Here is an 8,578-nt window from a genome sequence, read left to right on the forward strand (position 1 = left end):
TTTGTCCAACAATTGCACAAATAATATCCAAAAAAGAATACACAAACACAGAGACTCAAAATCCCGGAACAGTTTCCAAGCCAGACCGAGGCTCTACTGAGCCTTTCCCCGGAGCTAGCTCTGTGGTCACGTGGGTCTGATGCTCATTAATTATACAGAATTTTAGGCTTTTAATACAGTTAAACAGAGGTGTGAGAAAAAAATTCACCCCCCTCAGAGTTGTCATGAGTAGATCATTTAAACCAAAAACATGTTTTGGTACCAGGCTGTAAACATGTTTATTTCTGCTGTGAAATTGGTATTTTTAACATGGGAGTCAATGAGGATTTGCTCACTTCTGACACCAGCCCCCAGTGGATGAGGGTGGAACTGCAATTTTTTGGTACTTCCGGGATTGCTTCCATTTTTGAGCCGCATTGTGGGGGCTTGGCAGCAACTAAAGCCTGAGTCAGACTCCTCCATCTGCGTCAGTGCGGAGACACGCAACACCATTATCCGTCCTTGCATATGGCCCCGGCAGGCACGCAAGTGCGTACGGAATCGAGTCCACCTTTTTAAACATCCGATCCGTCTGTCGAGACGGACAACGCAAGCTTGTGATTGGTCAGCACACCGTTGTTGTCTACTCCGCCGCCATTGCGCCGTCAAAAACATAAAGAGAGCCAATGATATCTATCAGCAGACACGGAGATGCTTGAAGAATACCTCGCGAAAAAACTCTAAAACATGAACGTTTAATTCCCCGTGACTGGAGAGTGAAAAGATCTGCAGCAAGCGTTTTATTTGTGGACGGAAATGACAGGAAACGTGGGTTTAGAGGTGGCGAGCGCATGAAGAGGTGGAGGAGAATGAGAGACAAATTTGTCTGTGTTAAAAAGTCTCTTATATACAAAAAACACAATATAAACACACTATCTTGATAATTGACAGGATACCACAGAACAGCGCTACGCCCTCTGCTGTCCTGGTGGGGAATTGCTTTGCAACACTCTCCAGGAGACGGAGAAGAATGAGAGCAAAACGCTTCCGACTCTCCCACCAGATCCACGGTGCAATTCAACCTGACATCAGTTATCTTTATTTTCCTTTACATGAATGATCATGAGGAATCATCTGGACAAATGTGAAAGAAAAAGATCTGCAGAGAAGGAAAATGGAAAATGTAGGAGAAAATGAGGATGAACTTCTTTAGTAAATGTTCACTGATCAGTTTTTGTGTTTGTGAAATTACAAGTGAGGTCACACACAGGTTGTGTTTTCATAAAACAGTGTTTCCATCTGAAAATAAGTCAGGGTTTTATTTTAACTTTATTTCGCAGTGTTGCAGCTGGATGCTCTTCTGCTGCCTCTAACAGGCTGCCAGACATTTGAGATTATTTTCTAGTTATTGAATTAAATAATAATTATATAATGAATATTTTTCTAAATCTAAGTTTTAATAAGTTACTAAATCAGACACATCAACAGGTGGTCATATAATAATCATACTGTTACCAGTCAGTCATTATTACCTAAAGCTATTCTGTTTTATTTATAAACAAATCCCAATTCTTCTGTTTAAATTAGTATTTTCTTTATTTTTGGAGTCAAATATTCATTTCATTTCTCAAAAATAAACATTTAGAGGTAAAAACTGTTCTTATCTATAAAATGGTTAAAGATTACCCCACATGGGCTGCGCAGTGGTGCAGTGGTTAGAGCTGTTGCCTTGCAGCAAGAAGGTCCTGGGTTCGCTTTCCAGCCTGGGGTCTTTCTGCATGGAGTTTGCATGTTCTCCCTGTGCATGCGTGGGTTCTCTCCGGGTTCTCCGGCTTCCTCCCACAGTCCAAAATCATGACTGTTAGGTTAATTAGTCTGTCTAAATTGTCCTTAGGTGCGTGTTTATGATTGTGTGTGCATGATTGTTTGTCCTGTGTGTCTCTCTGTTGCCCTGCGATGGACTGGCTCTCTGTCCAGGGTGTAACCCGCCTGATTGCCCATTGACTGCTGGAGATAGACCCCCCCCCCCGCGACCCTATATGGACAAAGCGGGTTCAGACAATGGATGGATGGACTACCCCACATGGCTTCCAGTATCAAATTTAATGCAATGGGGTTTAAGGTCCACAGGATGGCGTTAAATCACTTTCAACTGAACCATGATCAAATCCTAAATATTATTTTTTACCTGGCCTCCATTAATAATATTTGCAGATCTTCTGACTGAATACCTTTGCTCTAATGACATTTGACATAACTTACTGGCTAACAGATGAAGCTAAATTTGCGATTTGTGACATTTGCAAACAATGAAAAAGAGAAGATCTGAACAGGCTTGAGTTTCATTAGGGGAGTTCCCCCTGGCAGCCTTAGAGACGATTCAGATCATCTGAGCCTGCAGCAAGCAGGCTCTTAAAGCTGACTCCTATTGCTGAAAATGACGTGTCAGCTCGAGTCCACATGTTGGATTTAGTTCAGGGTTAATGTTTTAAAATGATATTACCTACAAACATGATGCCTCAACTTCGGTTTTAATCCACACAGTTTCAGCCTTGGAAACACAAAATTAGTGAATCGTGTGTTTTATAATAGATTATATTTGTGGGATGTCTTTGAGAACCAGAGAAGTAATTGAAAGGCCTCTGACAGTTTTGAAAAGACTCTGATTCAAGGCCACAGTTTCATTCAGCCTCCAGCTGGGTATTGTGTGGCTTTTAGGCATAATTGCTCCACAATTTGAACTTGTTTTTGGTCCTTTAACGATTGTTTCTGTGTGATTTTGATCACTTTTAAGCTCATTTTGAACTAAGTTGGGTTCATTTAGTGACACCTTTTTTTGATTTATGCATGCATCTGTGTCCCATATTTAGTTTGGTCATTTTTCATCTGTTTAAAGAAAGATAATCACTATTTATTGCTTACAATTCTGCATGCAGCATTTTCTCATTTAGGCTATGCATCATAATTGTCTTACATTTTCAAACGTTTTAATTTATTTTATGTCTCATCATGAATAATTGTTGCACCTCTTTGGATGCAGACTTATTTTTATGTTGAGGCCTTTGTCTCACATTTATGGTTTGTATTTCTTCAGAATTGTCTCATTTTGGTCGTCTACACCCTCCAGATAAGTCACACTGGGTTGTTTTATTACTGTTGATGATTTCTGGAATTATGGGTTTTTTGCAAGGATAAATTTATTTTAGGAGTCAGACATAAGGTTAATTTATAAAAAATACACACACAAAAAAACAAGCATTTAATAATAATAATAATGCATTGAACTTATATAGCGCTTTTCTAGACACCCAAAAACGCTTTCACACACTCTCACATTCACACACTTCTAGTGATGGTAAGCTACTTGTAGCCACAGCCGCCCTGGGGAGGTCTGACAGAGGCGAGGCTGCCATTTGGCGCCGTCGGCCCCTCTGACCACCACTAACACAGGCAAGTTGGGTGAAGTGTCTTGCCCAAGGACACAACAGCAGGATACCCCTGGCGGGAGCTGGAATCGAGCCCATGACCCTCCCTCCGATCATGAGTCAACCCGCTCTACCACCTGAGCTACTGCTGCCCCATTTAGACTTATAAAGGAGGTGAATTGTGAATAAAAAAAATCTTACCTCTTAATTGTTTAGATTTTGCAAGTAAACTGCAAAATAAAACAACAAATAATAATAAAATAACCGCTATGTCATTAACTGTCCACATGATGGCGCCAAACCACCATAAACTGAACCACGACCTTGACTAGAGTGTATTTCAAAACAAATCTTTATCAATTTAACAATAAACATTTAGTTAACAACAGAGATAAATTTGTGAAGCTAGCAGTACTGTGTATCATAAAACAACAATAATGAACCTTTAAATATCTTTCTCTTGTTTCTTCCTTTCTTTACTACCCTTCATCCTTTCTTCCCCTTCTCCATTCCCTCTTTTTTGTATATGTATATTTTACCCCTTTATTTTTTGTCTGTAAATCTTGTAGGAAAACAAAGAATACCATCTGGAGGGTTTGAGAAGACTTGAGATTCTTGGTGTGATTTAAAGTTTATATGTGAATTTCGGCTCCGTTCACGAAACCTCGACTGCCAACAAAGTGAGTAGGACTTTTTCTTATTTTTTTATTTATTTAGTAAATTTACAAACAAACATGGCACTTTGACAATGTTAAGTCCATAACCTAAATTCAAAAGGAGCAGTTAACTTGCTATAACATTTGTAAATATCCATCAAAAAGACAACAACAAAAGACAAAGGAACATAAAGAACAAGTAGAGTACAGCTTTCAATGAGGGTACAGCATATATCATAAAATCACTTTGGAAGTTCAGCTAACATGTTATATAGATTTTCGCTATATTTGTTGAGGTGTTTCAGGGATTTTAAATATAATTTAAATTCTATTTAAAAAACTTTGAAGACAGGGGATGATTGTAAAATTTGTTGTTTATGGATAAAAATTTTGGCTAAACAGAAGATAATAATAATAATAATAATGCATTGAACTTATATAGCGCTTTTCTAGACACCCAAAGACGCTTTCACACACTCTCACATTCACACACTGCTAGTGATGGTAAGCTACTTGCAGCCACAGCCGCCCTGGGGAGGTCTGACAGAGGCGAGGCTGCCATTTGGCGCCGTCGGCCCCTCTGACCACCACTAACACAGGCAAGTTGGGTGAAGTGTCTTGCCCAAGGACACAACAGCAGGATACCCCTGGCGGGAGCTGGAATCGAACCCATGGCCCTCCGATCATGAGGCAACCCGCTCTACCACCTGAGCTACTGCTGATATTATAGCAGAGTTCTTTATCTTTATTATTGAATATAATTCCAAATATTATTATATCTTTAGTGATGTGAACTGGGAGGGGTATTTTAGTTTTGATCCACACCTCTAGCGTTTTCCAGAACAATTGTGTTTTCTGACATTCGTATGTAAAAGAAGTTAATTTACATCTAATTAAGGACCCGTAAGACGTAAGATTCCATAGTAAATATGAAATCATTCTTACGGACCGTTGGGCTATTTTAACCAGAAGATTGGAACTTTTTATTGCAGGGATTATGTAACACTTGTATTAAGTCAGAGACAAGAGAAGAGAGAGTCACCTTTAAAACATTTAAGAAGATTTATTTATAAACAATTTTAAATAAGACTAACTCTAAACTCTAAAACCCTTTTCAGATAGACATTCTGGAATATGTGTGGACAATTCAATCTGGTTTTTAACCGGAACTGTGTTTTCAGAAACACCACTTTTGTACCGGAACTTGTCCTTTCGGCTGCCTTCACACAGCAGGGAAAAGTTCCAGATGTCTGGGGGGACGACGACATGGTGCGGCGGGCGTACATGCGTCATTTACCCAAACAAAGCCATTCACTCAAACATGGCAGAAGAGATAGAATTCCTCTCACTGATCGGACTTATGTTAAGCATAATTCTGCGCACACGAAGACGTATAAGAGACCAGGATGATGAAGCTCATTGGTTAAAAGGAATCACGGAAGCGGTGTGAAGCGCTCCGTCGCGCGTCTAGGAGATGGTATCGTAGGAGGCGAGCTGCCATGGTTTGCCGCATGCTACAGGAGCGAGCTATCCAGGTGCGCACAGCGTCCCCCGGTCCCCTCCTCCCTGTCCGGAACTCAACCTCACCAGTCTGAAGCAGCCACCCTGTCCGTAACAAGTCCGGACCTGTTACTAGGGGCTTCGTCTGGTTTAATTACAGAAAACATTATCCGGATGTTTGTATTCAGAAACAAAGGTCTTACGGACAGAGTCTGGAACATTTCCGTTTTTCATGGCCTGTCTGAAGGGGGCTTAAGTGAATGGGTGGATCTGGTGTGAATGAGGCTTGAGATGAATGGTGTAAGTGTGAGTAATGTTGTAATCAGAACTCTCGTATCCGGAGAAGCAAGTCTGAATGATGTTGTGATGTTTTGCTCTTAAGCTATGATCGGAGTTTCATGAACACATAAGACGCCATTTTGTCGCTCCACACATACCCTTCAGGATGAGACCTCCGTACAGATCCAGAATGCCAGGTCCTCAAACCCCCCTTTCGGTACCGGAGCCGATGAAACAGCGTCAGCAGTACGACAGACTGGTCTTTGGATTGTCTCCAGGTAAAAAGTGACAGTTGGTTGACAGCGTCGGATGGACCCGGAGGATCAGTGAGTTCAGCTTTTATTCTGAAAGGAACCGTTGAATCTGGGCCGTGGTCGCTGTGACTTTGGTGGTTATGGTTCTGATTGGGTTCTATGTAGTTAAACGTCAGAAACGGACACAGCCCCCTGCTGCTCCTGCAGAGGACATGACCTGATGTTAAAACAGGACCAGAAACACAGAGGAACCGGTGATCGGGAGGCCAACTGGATCAAAGATTCCGATCAGAACCTCAGAACCCAAGATGAGAAACCCAGTTTCACACGAGGAAACGGCGCCATACTGGTGGCTGGTTTATAAATGTTCGGTCAGAGCGGCTCGATGCCAACAAAAACAAGTAGAACCGCCTCTTAGAACATCTGTTACTGTTATTATTATACTGACAGAATAAGAAAATATTATTTTTTATTACTGCTTATTTAACAAATACGTCTGATTAATGTCAGATTGGCTGAAACTGCTGCTTCTCTTATCTGTTAAATGAAAAATAAAAATATTTATTTTGTAAACTTTGTTTTATTCAGTACAAGCCAAAGGTTTGGACACGCCTTCACACTCAATGTGCTGTCTTTATTATCTTGACCGTTTACATTGGGAGATTCTCACTGAAGGCATCAAACCTATGATGTGGAGTTTAAAGGTGAAATAACTGAAAACGTGTTTTATTTTCCATTTTCTTCAGAAAAGCCACCCTTTGCTCTGATTACTGCTTTGCACGCTCTTGGCATTCTCTTGATGAGTTTCTAGAGGCAGTCACCTGAAACGGGTCTCCAACAGTCTTGAAGGACCCTCCTCCCAACCCCAGAGATGCAGGTGTCTGGTTTGAACAGGTGAGCATCACAGTAAATCAGAGTGGAGCAAACTGAGCTTGAAATATTTTGGGTTTTATGCACTTTTTCTGCTCCAAAGCAGGAAAGTTAATAGGTGAGATTTTACATTTTCATTTAAGAGAATTACTGTTTTTTATTTTTGTTGTTGGCCTCTGAAGAAAGATTTAACCCGCTTTAAAACAGGAACTGGGAAGATTACTGTGTGTGTGTGTGTGTGTGTGTGTGTGTGTGTGTGTGTATGTGTGTGTATGTGTGTGTGTGTGTGTGTGTGTGTGTGTGTTCTAGCCATACTTGTGTGTGTGTTCTGACCATATGTGTGTGTGTGTGTGTTCTGACCATACGCGTGTGTGTGTTCTGACCATACGCGTGTGTGTGTTCTGATCGTGCGTGTGTGTGTGTGTGTGTGTGTTCTGACCATACATGTGTGTGTGTGTGTGTTTATGTGTGTTCTCACCATATGTGTGTGTGTGTGTGTGTGTGTGTGTGTGTGTGTGTTCTGGCCATACTTGTGTGTGTGTGTGTTCTGACCGTACGTGTGTGTGTGTGTGAATGTTTTGACCATGTATGTGTGTGTATGTGTGTGTTCTGACCATGTATGTGTATGTGTGTGTTCTGACCATGTATGTGTGTGCATGTGTGTGTTCTGACCATGTATGTGTGTGTGTGTGTGTGTGTGTGTGTGTGTGTGTGTGCGTGTGCGTGTGCGTGTGTGTGTGTGTGTGTGTGTGCGTGTGCGTGTGTATGTGTGTGTGTGTGTGAGCGTGTGTGTGTGTGTGTGTGTGTGTGTGTGTGTGTGTGTGTGTGTGTGTGTGTGTGTGTGTGTGTGTGTGTGTGTGTGTGTTCTAACCGTGTGTGTTCATTAAGGCTGGAGACTGAACAGTGATGCAAAGGGGCTAGCCTCTCTAGAGAAGACCACAGCAACCTCCCTGAGCAGAACTCAGTAGCCATCACTGTGGCAGACATCCAACAAAGAGCCTCAGGTCTGAAGAACTGGACAGCTCCAGGACCTGATATGATCCACGCCTACTGGCTTAAGAAGCTCACTGCACTCCATGAGTGTCTGGCAGCACAAATGAAGCAGCTGCTAAAGGATGGGACTCACCCTGAACGGCTAACTGACTTGGCTACTATCAAGGAGACGCCCTGTCCCCACTGCTGTTCTGCAGAGGTCAGATCCCCGTCTACCAGATAATCCACAAGACTGGCCATGGATAGCACCTCCTCTACATGGAAGACCTCGATCTCACCATCCACATAGAGGAGGTCTAATCTTTAGGTGTTTGAATCGCGCTTAGTCCGACCGTCTGAGACCATGTTATCATGGAGACCCTAACAGGGGCTAATAAACCAGACTACACAGCTTCCAGGAATATGGAGGTCCTCAAACCCTCCCACCATGATAAGGTGGCGACTCTGCGGGGGGGATGTGACTGAGGCTTTAGAGTTGCTTACTTGTGAGGATTCTGTATCTCTGCCAGAAACCAGAGAACTCCGAGTTTTGGCTCCTGTGACCGAGCTTCCACTTTTATTTACTCCTGAATTATTTTCTGCAGTCACTGATAATTTATCTTTAATCCCTTATTTTTCCTCT

The sequence above is a fragment of the Nothobranchius furzeri genome, chromosome 12 (assembly GCF_043380555.1).
Source record: "Nothobranchius furzeri strain GRZ-AD chromosome 12, NfurGRZ-RIMD1, whole genome shotgun sequence".
Classification (NCBI taxonomy): Eukaryota; Metazoa; Chordata; class Actinopteri; order Cyprinodontiformes; family Nothobranchiidae; genus Nothobranchius; species Nothobranchius furzeri.